This window comes from Camelina sativa, chromosome 7, assembly GCF_030686135.1.
Source record: "Camelina sativa cultivar CO46 ecotype springtype chromosome 7, ASM3068613v1".
NCBI lineage: Eukaryota > Viridiplantae > Streptophyta > Magnoliopsida > Brassicales > Brassicaceae > Camelina > Camelina sativa.
Genome location: NC_141886.1, coordinates 14,678,786 through 14,693,217, shown reverse-complemented (window position 1 = coordinate 14,693,217; position 14,432 = coordinate 14,678,786). Strand labels below are relative to the sequence as shown.

The following is a 14,432-nucleotide window of genomic DNA, read 5'->3' as shown; positions in this document are numbered from 1 at the left end:
CGGATAGGCGATTAGGTGGTTCAATTCTTTGATCTAGATGTATGTACGTTGACTAAAATAAGAATAACTCTTGAACCACACCTCAGATTGGCTTGAAATCACCATATTTGGAAAGCTAACGTGATTTCCTATAACTTTCATGAAAACTTTAGAAGCTGAATCGCAACAGAAAAGCTTCATTCGATTTGAAGCTGAATCCTTCAAATCTTCTTGTGTAAACCCCATAAATGACACCAGATCCTTCCTTGTGATAGGTGCAAATTGTCAATCCTTCTTTTTGCTCATTTTAGGCTCCAAAGTACTTGTTATTATCCAAAATACAACAATGCAACACACTAAAACACCTAAATGCAAATATCTAAGGTTAAAGGACCTAAAAACACTAAGGACAGACTCTTAACAATGCAAAAATTGACAAAAATATGGTTAAAAATATGTAAAACAGAGAGACATCAAGCCTAAACTAGAGGAAAGGTTTTTATAAAAGAAATTGATGAGAATAACGATCTAGATGACTGAGCAAGATAATCCACCTTCAGATTCGACGAGAGTGAAATATTAGACAGGGAAAAGAGTGGAAAGGAAGCCCCAAGCAGGTGGAAGTCATCTAGAATATTATAAAACGCCAGCCAGTCTTCAGGGACTTGAATCATCACAACTAGTTCTTTACAATCCGTTTCAAAGCTCTGACAAGCAACTCCTCTAACAAAGATACTCTCCATAGACCAGAGCAGAGCTTCCAACTCCAAATGGAGAGAAGAAGGACTTTTTCTAAAACATCCAGCTCCCAACAGTAAAGTCTGATCATTGTCGTTACAACACCATCGTCCCAAACCTGAATTGGAGTCAAATGCTTTCCAAGATCCATCTATCTGACAACATGATACCTGACCTCGGATTACCAAAGGGACCAAAGAATCTGAAGGACCTGAGGTACCCGAGGAATCCTTTGGCCGAGAATGCGCCTCCTCCCAATATTTTTTCATTTACAGCCTGATTAATAATATCATTTGGCTCGAGCTGTGTGCCTTGAAAAAACTTTTTTATTTCTATCATTTCAGATCGACCATAAGATCTAGGGTAACTATTGATTATCTTGTTCTCCTAATAGAGGTGACCCTCTTTAAGAGATAAAATCCAAATTCGAATACAAGGGTTGATGCGTACATCAAACCAAACAACGAAGACATCTCTGAACCAAACGACCATGCTCCGGAGATACCTACAGGTAGTCAACGGACCTATGACACAATCCCGCATTAGAAAGCTTAGGGAAATGTTCAATAAAGCTGTCAAGACACTGTTTAGCTCCATCAACGGTCCAACAATTAAAACCAACAACATGCGCGTTGAAAATCATCAACGATGTGATAATTTTAAAACTGAACAGCTAGACAATCATGGCGGTCCAACAATTAAAACCAATAACATGCGTGTTGAAAATCATCAATGAAGTGATGATTTTAAAACTGAACAGCTAGACAATCATGGTGGTCAACAACAGGCGAGGGAGACAAGCGAGCTGATGATTCCGACAACGAGGAGGATGAGGAAAAATCTCACGAAGGCTTGCTACCAACTAACGACTACACGCCAAATAAGAAACATGAAGAAAAAGAAGCGAGCGAATACACTACTCCAATCTGGCCTCTAATCCCATCGAACAAGGTAAGTTCGGTTTTCATTGTTTCCATTTTCTCTTTTTTTTTGTAGGATCTCGCCACGAAATTTGTTTTCGTTTTAGAATCTAGAGTCCTAGAGAGTTGAGATCAAAGCCTCCAAGAAAGAGGTATGTGCCTCCCTATTTCCATAGAGACTTACAAAAGCGAATTCGAAAGTTGGTACAGGGTTCCAAGATGGTTAAGGAGTACTATGAGGAGTTGAACAACTCTTGAACAGCTTAGAGACCAAGAAATTTGAAGAAACCCTCATGGCTCAATTCCTTGAAGGTTTGCTAGATCGCATTACCCGCAAGGTGGAGAGACATCCTTACCATGACCTACAAAACCTGTTGCACTTGGCTATCCAACCAGAGCAACACATCAAGCATAAGATGGCGGTCACCAACCGCGTCAAAAATAACTCGTGGCTTCCAACTACATCTAAGCCATAAGATAAAGAGAATGTGATAGAAGTGGAGTCTCAGTTTAAAAGGAACACGATGGAGTCCTCCAAGGACCCCGAAAAACCCGTACCCGGTAAGACAACTCAACCCACTTGCTTCCGTGACATTGTCTGTTGTAAGTGTCAGGGCGTAGACCACATGGAGAGGGAGTGCCCTAAGCTGGGAGTCATGATCATCACTTCTAGAGGATACGAATCCCAAGATGATTAGGAGGAAGAGACTCAAGATTCTGATGGCAACATTGAGTACCCCGACATTGGAGAGTTGTTAATTACTCAGCGAGTGCTAAGCGTGATAATCAACCCGGAAGAAACAGCCTAACGGGAGAACATCTTTCACACACGTTGTACCGTGAACAAAAAGGTATGTAGTCTCATTATCGATGGAGGTTCTTGCACTAACGTGACTAGCAAGCTTTTGGCTGATAAGCTAGGATTAGTCACCACCAAGCACCCGAGACCCTACCTCCTGTGGTGGCTTAATGACTCCGTAGAACTCAAGATTGCGGAGTAAGTTACCATACCATTTAGTGTGGGTAATTACCAAGACCAATTTCTATGTGATGTATTGCCTATGCATGTTGGGCACCTACTACTTAGTAGACCGTGGCAGTACAACCAAGAGACCATGCACGATGGAAGTACCAACTATTATTTCTTAACCCACAAGAAATGTAAGGTCATTTTAGCTCCGCTCTGCTTAAGATCAACAAAGATGTCCAGATAAGTAAAATCAATCTCATTGTTTCATCAAACACGGTTAGTAAGGTTTTAAACTCAAACACATTGTGCGACTAACGGTCTTCAAAGAGAGCTTGTTCTCAGGTTTAAAGTGTCTAGAATTACCAGCGGAGGTGTCAACATTACTCAAACAGTTCAAAGACATGTTCCCGGAGGACATCCACCTAGGCTGCCACCCGTCCGAGGGATGGAACATCAAATCGACCTTGTTCCCGGATCCGCATTGCCAAACAGACACACATACTAGATGAATCCCACATAGGCTAAGGAATTGGAAATGCAAGTGCAAGATTTGACTTCCAAGGGATATATCCGAGAGATTCTAAGCCCTTGCGTCGTCTCTGTATTATTGGTGCCAAAAAAGATGTGCGTCGACTGCCGAGCCATCAATAACATCACCATCAAATACCGACATCCCATACCCCGTGGCAGAACCAGGATTTCTGCTTATCAGGGTCATAATATAAATTTAACTAAAAATACATAAAACTTAATTAAAATCATAAAAGTCATTACAAATACAAATCTTAAAGATACATTCTACGTTCACTCATGTCTTGGAATCGTTTTATCACCGCTTCGTTTGTAACAGTATTAAGAACATGTTTTTCAATAAAACAAACTAGACAATCACATAAGAATACATCACCAATACGGTTACACAAGGTCGTATCTACAAAAGTCATTGCAGAGAAACATCTTTCGACCGTTGCAGTCGCAATCAGAAGAATCAATGATAGCTTCAAAAGTCGATATACCAAAGGATGTGAGAGATGTTTTGTTGTCTCCACCATCACACGAGCAAGATTACCAAAACTCTTTAAATTTGTAAACCTTTCATCTTTTGTCACATTATCAAGATAGATCTCTAGCTGATGATCAAGAGATTTACGCTCTATAAAACTAAAGTCGTCTGGATAAAACTCAGCCAATCTCATGAGCAACGACTTATTAAACTGACGAAAAGAATCAGTTGGGCTCAAGGATGAAGTGCAGACAAGTAGTTCAGAATTTACCTCATCAAAACGATCATTAAACTCTTGAAGTTTCATATCTAAAACAGTGTTGAAACAGTCCACCTTATAGTGATGCAAGTTAGTTATGCCTGTCCTTTTTCTTAGTCTTCTTGAATCAACAAATTCTTCCTTCATTATTTGCATTCCAATGTCATTTTGCTCATTAAACGAACTAGCTTTAGCCATAAAAGCTACCATCCGTCAGCTCTAAGCTTTTGCAACAGATTTTTAGTAGATTCCACCAATGAAATAGCATTCAAGATATCTTTGTCTTTCCTTTGTAAAGCCTTTATAAGTTATCAGTGAAACCCATAACAAGCAACATCAACTGCAGATAGAAAACAAAATCAAAGGTGTGAAAATACTTGAGAATACTATATGCTTGTTTTCTTTTGTTGGAGTTTATGCTTTCATCTTGGATATACTTGAGAACTTTAACTACTAAAGAAAACAGCTCAACAAGTCGCAATAGAGTCTTATAATGTGAACCCCAACGAGTAGTTCCAGGTCTTTGAAGAGAAACTTCTTGATTCAACCCAGTTCCAGTCTTAATCTCACCATTGCTGATCTCTTCTTCCACTATTTTCCTATAGTTTTCCCGGATCATATCTTTTCTCTTACATGAAGCTCCAACGACATTCAACAAAACAGAAATCATTTCAAAAAATTCTCCAACTTCAAAATGCTTTGTTGCTACTGCTATGACAACTAACTGAAGTTGATGAGCAAAGCAATGAACATAATATGCGGAGCTACTTTCTTTCAAAATCAAAGATCTTAGTCCATTGAATTCTCCCTTCATATTACTAGCTCTATCATACCCTTGTCCTCTCACCTATTTCAAACTCAATCCATATTTTGCAAATAAAGAATCAATAACATACTTCAGAGTTAAAGAAGATGTCTCCTTGACGTGAATAATGTCAATAAATCTTTCTTTGACTATCCCATACTTATCAACAAAGGGAAACACCACTGCCATTTGCTCTTTGTCTGATACATCGACATATTCATCCACCAGCAAACCAAAGACATCATTATCCATCTCTTCAATAATAGTTTTAGTTACCTCTTCCGAAAAGCAATGTACAATGTCTTTTTGAATTGGAGGAGATGTCATCTGATTATTCTTAGGAGCATTATGCAGCACAACATTTTTTACAGCCTCATTCTGACCAGCTGTATATTTCAAAAGCTCTAAAATATTACCTCAATTTGCTGACTCATCTGACTCATCGTGACCACGAAATGGTAATCCTTGATGTAAAAAATGTCTAGAAACATCAATGGAAGCATTCAATCGGATTCGGTAATAATTTTTTACAACATCGCTTTTCTTATAAAGAGCATGTTTGATAGACTGAACTTGTCTCATCAAACACTTACATTTCCTTTTGCATTTTTGTGAAAAGTATTCACGCCATCTCCCACATGTTGATCCAACCCCTTATTCCAACCACAAAAACCAGTTGATACAAAACTATCACTCCCACCTTAATTTTGAGCTTGATCTCTAAATAAGTAACAACACAAGCAAAATTCTCTAACTGTATCCATGCTATATTCCAACCAATCTCCATACTTATCAAATCATTTTGGATTAAAATGTCGTAGTACTCCTCCAATTGCTGTTTGTTTAAAATTATGACCACGAGGTTGACAAGGTCCTCTTGTCAAATACATACCCCGTACTTCATCCCTTTGGTTAGGATGATAAGTCAGAATACTTTCTCTTTTTGATGGATCCCATGGCAAATCATCCAAATCAATATTCGGTGGAGGTTTCCTCTTCACAAAACGATCCATCAATTTGTTATGATCTGATGTGACTGAGCTTGAAAAATAAACAAAGAAGAAGCAACCCTTCCACTAGAAAAAAAATATGCAAAGAAGAAGAAGCTGGATCATTTTTTAGGTAAACGATACGACAATCACAAAATAATATTATTAATGGGCCTAATTATATTATATGTACTTCAAATATATTTTAATGGGCTTAAAAATTATAAAGTAATGTATCGTAAAAAATTTACAGGGTCAATTGTCTTGTTGGACATGGGTCAATGTAAACTTTTTAATTTATAAGTGTCAATTGTTTTGTTGGACGTGGGTCAATGTAAAATTTTTAATTGAAGTTCAGTAAAAAAATTTTAATCCATCAGGGTCAGTTGACCCCTATTGTTCTTCTCTCCCTCCGCCTCTGCCCATACCCTGCCTAGACGATATGCTCGATGAACTAGATGGAGCTACCATCTTCTCGAAGGTAGATCTGAAAAATGATTACCACCAAGTCCATATGAGGGAGGGAGACGAGTGGAAGACCAAATAAGATATATACAAGTGGTTAGTCATACCTTTCGGCCTCATCAACGCCCAGGACACTACCATGCGACTTATGAGGCCGAAAGGTATGACTAACCACTTGTATATATCTTGGTTGTTCTAAGGGCTTATATATATAAATTTGTGGTTGTCTATTTTGATCATATCCTTATCTACAACAAGAATATATCCGATCACTAATTGCACCTTGAACAAGTTCTCGAGACTCTCCAAAAGGAAGGAGTCTACACGAACCTCAAGAAGTGCGTCTATTGTACTGATCAACTTGTTTTTGTAGGATTTATTATAAGTTTGCAAGATATACAGGTTGATCAAGAAAAGATCAAGGTACAAAAATCGGCCTTGCTAGAAGCTTTCACGGTTTGGCCAGCTTTTATTGGGGGTTTGTAAAGGATTTTAGCACCATTGCTACACCAGTTACGGCAGTAATCAAGAAGCATATAGCCTTTTCATGGGGAGATGCCCAGGAGGAAGCTTTTTGGGAGCTTAAGCCGCCTCACTCCAGCCCTTATTTTGGCACTACCTAACTTTGACAAAACTTTTAAGGTTGAATGTGATGCTTAAGGTTTAGGGATTAGAGTCATGCTCACGCAAGTAGGATGCCCTATAGCATACTTTAGTGAGAAGCTGAGCGGAGCCACACTCAATTACCCAACGTAAGACAAAGAACTATAAACGCTAGTAAGGTCACTTAAGGTTTGGTAGCATTACTTGCTTGGCAAGAAATTCGTGATCCACACCGACCATGAAACTTTGAAACATCTATGTGGGCAAACCATACTCAAGAGGATACATGCGAGATGGCTTTAGTTTGTGGATACTTTTCTATACGTCATCAAATACAAGAAGGACAAGGAGAACATAGTAGTCGACGCCATATGTCGATGCCACACTCTCATTATCACCATGGACGCCAAAGTGTTAGGCTTCAAGCATGTTAAGTCAGCCTATTGGGAGGACCCCAGATTTGGTCAAGTATTTAAAGAGTGCGACAAAGCAGCTTTTGGATCTTACTACAAGCATTACGACTATAAGAGATGTTGTTGAAATGCTTGAGTCAATCAATGCTAGAGATTTACCCACTTGGCCTAAGAAATTAGATGTGTAAGGAGTTTATTGACAATAATGAATCGGATTTTAATGCCTGCTTAGTCATGTTTCTCCAACGAGAGTTGGGTTTATATCACGAGAGTGTTTTAGCAAGGTTTAAAGGTTCATTGTCTAGGGAATATTTGCTTGAGGCATGTAGGACATCCCAATTCGATCAAGAGCACTTATGAGTCGATTACCCCATCCTTAGGAGCTTTCGCATCTTAATTGTTTAGTTTATATCTATAACTCAACCCCTTACCCGAACTGGTACTCGATCACCAGCTTCGTGTATACCTTCAAGCTGTTCATCCTTGTCTTCTTGATCCGATCTTCGCACCTGATCCTGTACCCGAATGCTTGCATCGAGTACTTAGGTCATGTATTTCTTGTTCTTTTATTTACTTTTGCTTACTTTAGGTTGTTAGAAAACCCCCATTATTGCTTGGCTTGACTTGCATTGTTCTGATCATATCTTATCTGCTAGCATAACAACCATTTGGATTGATAACCCTTTGTACTACAGCTGCATAGGGAATTGATACCCTGGGTGAAAATCCTGTTATCAATTTGGCGCCATTGCCGTTTGGTTGAATTTTGTTTGCTACATTTAAGATTTCAGCACTTACTAGATCAAGTTCTTTTTCTATCCATCGGTTCGGAACAGACTTGTTTACCTTCGTTTTTGTTTGTTTTACATTTAAGGTACAACCCGATTACCCACCCGACCCTTCACTCGATCTCCTGGATTGGGTAGACCTTCGTGTACTCACTCGGTTAACTGATTGTTCATGCAAACACGATCCAAGGGTAGTGAACACTTGAGTCCTTACATAGACAACATCGATAGACCATGGTTACTCCGTCAACAACAAGTCCAGCCACCGCAACCAACCACAATTGAAGAGGTCATGAATAATCAGAATGGTCCACCAGCTCCTCCAGAGAGGACCAACATAGGAGAAGGAGATGCTCCATCTACTCATACTCAAAGACATGGCATCGTGCCACCTGCTGTTCAAAACAACAATTTTGAGATGAAGAGTAGTCTCATCTAGATGATTCAGAGCAACAAGTTTCATGGCTTGCCAATGGAGGACCCATTGGATCACCTGGATAAATTTGATAGGCTCTGTAGCCTCACAAAGATCAATGGAGTTAGTGAAGATGGATTCAAACTCTGGCTTTTCCCATTTTCTTTGGGTGACAAAGCACACATTTGGGAGAAATCACTTCCCAAGGAGTCTATAACCACATGGGAAGCATGCAAAAAGGCGTTCCTCACCAAATTCTTCTCCAACTCCAAAATGGCAAGGCTGCGGAATGACATCTTCAGCTTTCTTCAGAAAAGCAATGAGACGTTCAATGAAGCTTGGGAACGTTTCAAGGGATACACCAGCAGATGCCCACATCACAGATTCAGCAATGCTTCTTTGCTAAGTACACTTTACCGCGGTGTAATGGAAACTTTCTCAACAAGGATGTTGATGAAGGTTGGGACCTAGTGGAGAACTTAGTCCAATCTTATGGGATCTACAATGAGGAGTATGATCGCACAATACGATCTTCTGAAGAGGATGATGTCAATTACAAGCGAGACATGAAAGCCCTCAATGACAAATTGGACAAAATCCTCAACCAGCAACAACATGTCCATTCCATCTCAGAGGAAGACCAATTTCAGCCACAAGATAGGGAGAATGCCCAGCTAGAGGATGTGAACTACATCAACAATCAAGGAGGTTACAATAAAGGGTACAACAACTACAAACCAAACCCGAATCTCTCATAGTGTAACCCCAATGTTGCTAATCCTCAAGATCAAATCTACCCATCCACAGTCCATGGAAACATGGGCCCGCAAAAGTCTTTTGTCCAATACAATCAAGGCTATGCTCCTAAGCAGCAATACCCCGAAAATTACCACCAACCAATTGCACCACCTGGATTCCCACCACATCAAGGATCACAGAACCAATCTCAAGAGGCTGACCTACACGGATTAAATCAGCAGATGATACAGAGTCAGGCATCTACAACGATGGACAACGCTAAACGATTCGCGAAGATGAGCAACAAGATATATTCTGGGTACAATGACCTGAATGCTAAGTATGACTCTCTCAATACTAAGTTGAGATACCTAGAGGGCCAAAACATCGCTCAACCACCTCAAAAACTAGGCCAACTTCCCGGTAAAGCTGTCCAGAACCCAAAAGACTATGCCACTGCCTAGGCCATCTTTCTTGAAGATGTTGATGATTACCTCACTGAGGACAGTGATGTTCAAGATGGGGAGGATATGGATAATAGTGGGATGTATGAGCACCAATATTACTTATCCGAGTATGAACCCGACCCCTCACCCGAGGAGACCGATCGAGTTGACAATCGAACACTAGCTCGAGCATCACCACCCAATGCACCACTCGAGGCTGAACCCGATGACGTACTTGACGATGGTGATCAGACGATCCATCGGGTAGACTTTCAAATGACGAATCAATCTCAACTTCTTGCAGCTGAGGAAGGAGAATTAGAGGAAAGGTTCAGAGCAACTCTTGATATCTAATTAGAGGCGCTTGTAGAGGGTATGTCTAAATGAAAAGCCCCACTCCTAAGCTCTTGCCACCACACGCTCTTTGAGATAAAATCATCAAAGAGACAGCTCAGTTGGAGATGGTAAAGGAAGATGTTAAAGAAATTGGGCATACGATCCTGAGGAGTGGAGTGTGTTTAGATCCTGAACTAAGGATCAATGAAAAACTGGAGGATCCCGGTTCTTTCACTTTACCATGTTTAATAGGCCTTCGGATCTTCACCAATTGCTTGTGCGATTTCGGAGCTTCAGTCAGTGTCATGCCACTTTCAGTTGCCAACAAGATGGGTTTCAGCAGTTTTAAACCAAGCAGCTTGTATTTGGTCCTAGCTAATAGGACAATTAGACATCCCATTGGTGTCCTGGAAAACTTGCCTCTCAGGATCGGAAGAGTGGAGATTCCTACCGATTTCATGATCCTCGACATGGATAAGGAATCAGAAGATCAACTTATCCTAGGAAGACCATTCTTGGCAACAGTAGGTGCAGTGATTGATGTGAAAAAAGGACAGATCAACATTGAGCATGGAGAGCACATCAAGATGAAATTTGACATCAAAAATGGGATAAAAAGGCCAACCATCGATGGTCAGGTTTTCTCCACCCAAACAATGCCAAGGGAAATAAAACATCGCCAAAAAGTTCATGCTGCCTTTGCTGTGGAACAAGGACAAGAACCAGAAAATCCGTTGAGTCAGTCCGCTACAGTGGAGATGATTCCAGAACCTCTCCTTCTCAAAAACAATGCTTGAAGAGCATGAAAAGTCAAGTTTAGTGACTTAAAACAAGCTCACTTGGGAGGAAGTCCCAAAGGTATATTTTAATCCCTTTTCATTTAATTTTATTTTCTTTATTTCGTTTTGTTTAATTTGGATTTTACAATATTCTTATGTTTCTATAAGTTTTCATATTTAAAAAAAAAAAAGGATAAAGAAGAAAATAGAAATTTTGGGGAACCCAAGGCTGTACCCGAATACGTACCCAACGCGCCTGATCATATACCCACTCGGGTGGCGGTGGAATCTGAATTCAACAAAACTCTAACCCACTCTCGGTGAAGCCATAGTAGCCGACCCTCTCTATTTAAGGAGTCCCGAGCCTCTACTCCCCAACATCATAAATCCATAAGTTTCCTCTAAACCCTAAAATTCTTTGTCTTCCAAACTTCTTCTTTCTCTCTGAGAAATCGAGTTTTTCAATCTTGCTGGACTAACCCTATTGATCTTGGTTTAGTATCTTTTCTTCTTTTAAGGGACACTCACCAATGGCTCCAAAGATCAAGACATACAAAAAGAGGGGAACCAGGTCGACCTCCACCGCTGCCAGAACAGGAGGAGACGGCATCGATGCTCACGATTCCCGAGGAGGAGGAGACGCTTCACATTCCCAACTGCTGAGTGGACATTTCCCATCCCCTACTCGACTCGACCCGATTCGTCACCCGAGGAGGTACTCGAGCACTCAATCGTGTAGACACCCGAGTTCGTTCTCCAAGCCCGGTAGCGAGTGCAGTCCGCAGATCTCCTTTACGTTGGGACTTGTCTACGTCCGAGAGAACCGTTACTGATCCGATGGAGGTCGATTCAGATGCCAAAGGAGGAGAACCGGAGGAGAACCAAACCTCCCAGTTGAGAAGCAGAGCCATGGTTGCGAGGGGGAAGAGACCAGCTTCTGAAAAGGCTGCAAAGGTAGCCGAGAGAGCGGCGGAAGAAGAAGACCAAGACACCGATGGTGAGAACCCTGATAATGAGGAGGAGTGGAGAGAACACACCCAGACGGCGTCGAGGAGGCTGAAGCAAAGAGAAGTGGAGACACCAGCCAAAGTCTTCAAGGTCCTCTGCAAGATGAGCTTCGTTGGGACCCGCTACCCCCACCGCAAGACGATAAAGCAGTTGGGGATTGCTAGAGATGTCGAGTTCCTCTTCGACATGTGCCACATGGGCCAGATGATGCGAGCCAACCTAGAAGCCTACGAGGAGGAAATGGTCCACTTTCTTGCCACACTACAGTTACACTACTGCGAAGACCACCTGAACCTGCTACCCGATGGGGGGATCGGGTTCATCACCTTCTCCATGCACAACAAGGAGTACCGGCTTACTTTCAAGGAGATGGAGGGGCTGTATGGTTTCAAGGTTGGTCATGGAGAAAACATGGAGGTCAACAAGGAAGAGATGAAGTCCCTATGGCTGACAATAGGAGATAAGCTTCCCTACAAATCCACAAGAGCCAAATCTGCCCAAATTAGGAGCCCTGTCTTGAGGTATTTTCACAAGTCCATGGCTTGCACTTTATTCGCTAGGAAGGAAACTTGGAATTTGAATGATCATGAGCTCCATATGTTAGACATAGGCTTGTGTGGAATCCTGGATAATGCTAGGGATGGTAGACAGCTAGTAGGAGATTTAGCGAACACGGGCATGGTCTTTGTTTTGCTTGATCAGTTCTTGTATTTAAAATCCTGGGCCATGAAAACTGAGAGGTGAGAAGGATCTGGCGAAATCTCCATAGGAGGTTTATTCACACCAATTTTCGTAGCTTGCGACGTGCCCCTGAAGGGAGTGGTACATGAGCCGAGATGGCTAGATATTGACTACCTCACACTGGCGAGATTCTTGGCTTATGAGAATCCAAATGGTAGGTTGCTCTTCAAGTTCGTTCATCCAGCAGTTGGAGCAACTCAAATAATTTTGCTCAACATTGTGTTCACAAAAATTTGGCTAGGGGCAAACATAGACTTCATGCCACCATTATAGGAGCTGTACAACCCTGAGGGGGAATCCGAAGCTGAAGAGAAAGAGCCAACATGGCAAGGACAAGGAGATAAATTGGAGGATTATGATTTTGAGGAGTATGTTTGCTCTCAAAAGCAACCAGTAGGGGTGAGAGAAGCTCACAAGAGGATCGGGTGGTTGAAGAGGATGAACAAATTCCTAGCAAGGAAAGTGAAAGATCTCACCGGCACAGTCAAGGCGATGGGAGGTCAGATCAGGGAGCTACAAGACAAGGCAAGCTGTGCCTCAGTTCCCGCTTCAGCATACGCACCCACATGGATGGGAGGAGCAGACCACTAGGAGGATTCCGAGGTTGGGTACCTGCAGATCCTCATAGGGGGTCATCATTCGAGCCACAAGCAGAGGAGAGTGCAACCAGACCTGATAGATCACGGAGAATCCACTCAGATGCCTATTCGACGCCTCACCCGACGGGGCACACGATGTCATATCCAATGCCTCCATCGAGCACACATTTGGGTGACCAATCGGGTCCTTTCCCTCAGACCTACCAAATGCCATATCCAATGCTTTACTCGATGCATCTTGCGAGCAGCTACACAGGTGACCATTCTGGACCTTTCCCACCATACCCATCGTACTACCCGATGCCCTACCCGGTGAGCTACGCGATGCCTTACCCGATCAACCCCTCAGATGATGGTCCGAGCAGGTCGTCCGTACACATAACCGAGCTTTTTGATGAGTAAATCCCGGTACCTGCTAAAGCCGGCGACGATCCTAGGTACACTTTGGCGAGCATGGAGGCTGCCACAACATTCTTCTTCACCAACCCATAAGGTAGAACTTTCATCCAAACCATTGTTTATACCATTGGATTGTGTTTTATTTTTCTTTGTGTGATTCTCGGATTTCTTTTTCAGACTTTTATTTACACAAGGGACTGTGTAATTTAAGTTTGGGGGAAGGTCTGAGAATGTATTTAACATTGTGTTTTATTTTCTTTTCTTATTTCAAATTTCTTGCATACTAGTTTTATTCATTTGAGACTACATCTATTTGCATTAAAAAAAATCCAAATTTTTTTTGAAAAATTTTAATTTTTTTTAAAAAAAAGAGAGTGTTCATGTAGTTGCATTTACATATTAGAATTGAGTCTAGATTGCTTCATATAGGATTGTTGCATATGCATTTTAGGGGACAATGATTAAAACCACCTTGTTTAAAGTCCAACCTTAGGATTGAAGTTATAACCCTTAATCACAGTTCATTGTTGCTAGATCAATCTTTGGAAAAAAATGAAAAATCTTTGTTTAAAATTTTGTGTCTTTTGAAAGCTTCTTCCACTTGTGTGAAACTTGCTTGAACAATGTATCATCTCTATATTATTGGACTTAACCTGAACTTAAAATTATCTTGCTTATGGAACTTGAACGCTTGCTCATGGTAACTCTAAACTCGGGTTAACACTCTATTTTTGCCAATCTTTTTGTTTAACCCGAATTGTTCTCCCTACCCTTTAACCCAAACCTTTTCTTTCAAGCCTTGTTGCGATTTGTTGAGTGAGGCCTTTTCAGCTTTGATAGTGCTATAGATTGTGAAACCTTGAGAGTATTGAGAACGACAAAGAACTGGCTCTTGTTTTAGCTAAGTTTAGAATCATTTGGACTAGCTAATAGAATCGGTTTTGAAAGATATGTGGTTAGCATGTTTATTTGGGGTTGGGTTCAGGAATAAAAGAGAAACTAAAGAAGAGAGTCCCTAAGATTCAGTTTAATTAGCTCT

At 41.2% G+C, this 14,432-nt stretch overlaps 1 non-coding gene and 1 pseudogene across 1 annotated transcript; both read right to left on the bottom strand.

Moving 5' to 3' along the window:
* Positions 1–3,392: 3,392 nt before the first annotated feature.
* Positions 3,393–5,687, bottom strand: LOC147941207 (uncharacterized; annotated as a pseudogene).
* Positions 5,688–8,626: 2,939 nt separating this feature from the next.
* LOC147941206 (small nucleolar RNA R71) lies at positions 8,627–8,733 on the bottom strand. Its single transcript, XR_015562973.1, has one exon. It is a non-coding gene; the product is annotated as a small nucleolar RNA R71 (small nucleolar RNA).
* Between the last annotated feature and the right edge of the window lie 5,699 nt (positions 8,734–14,432).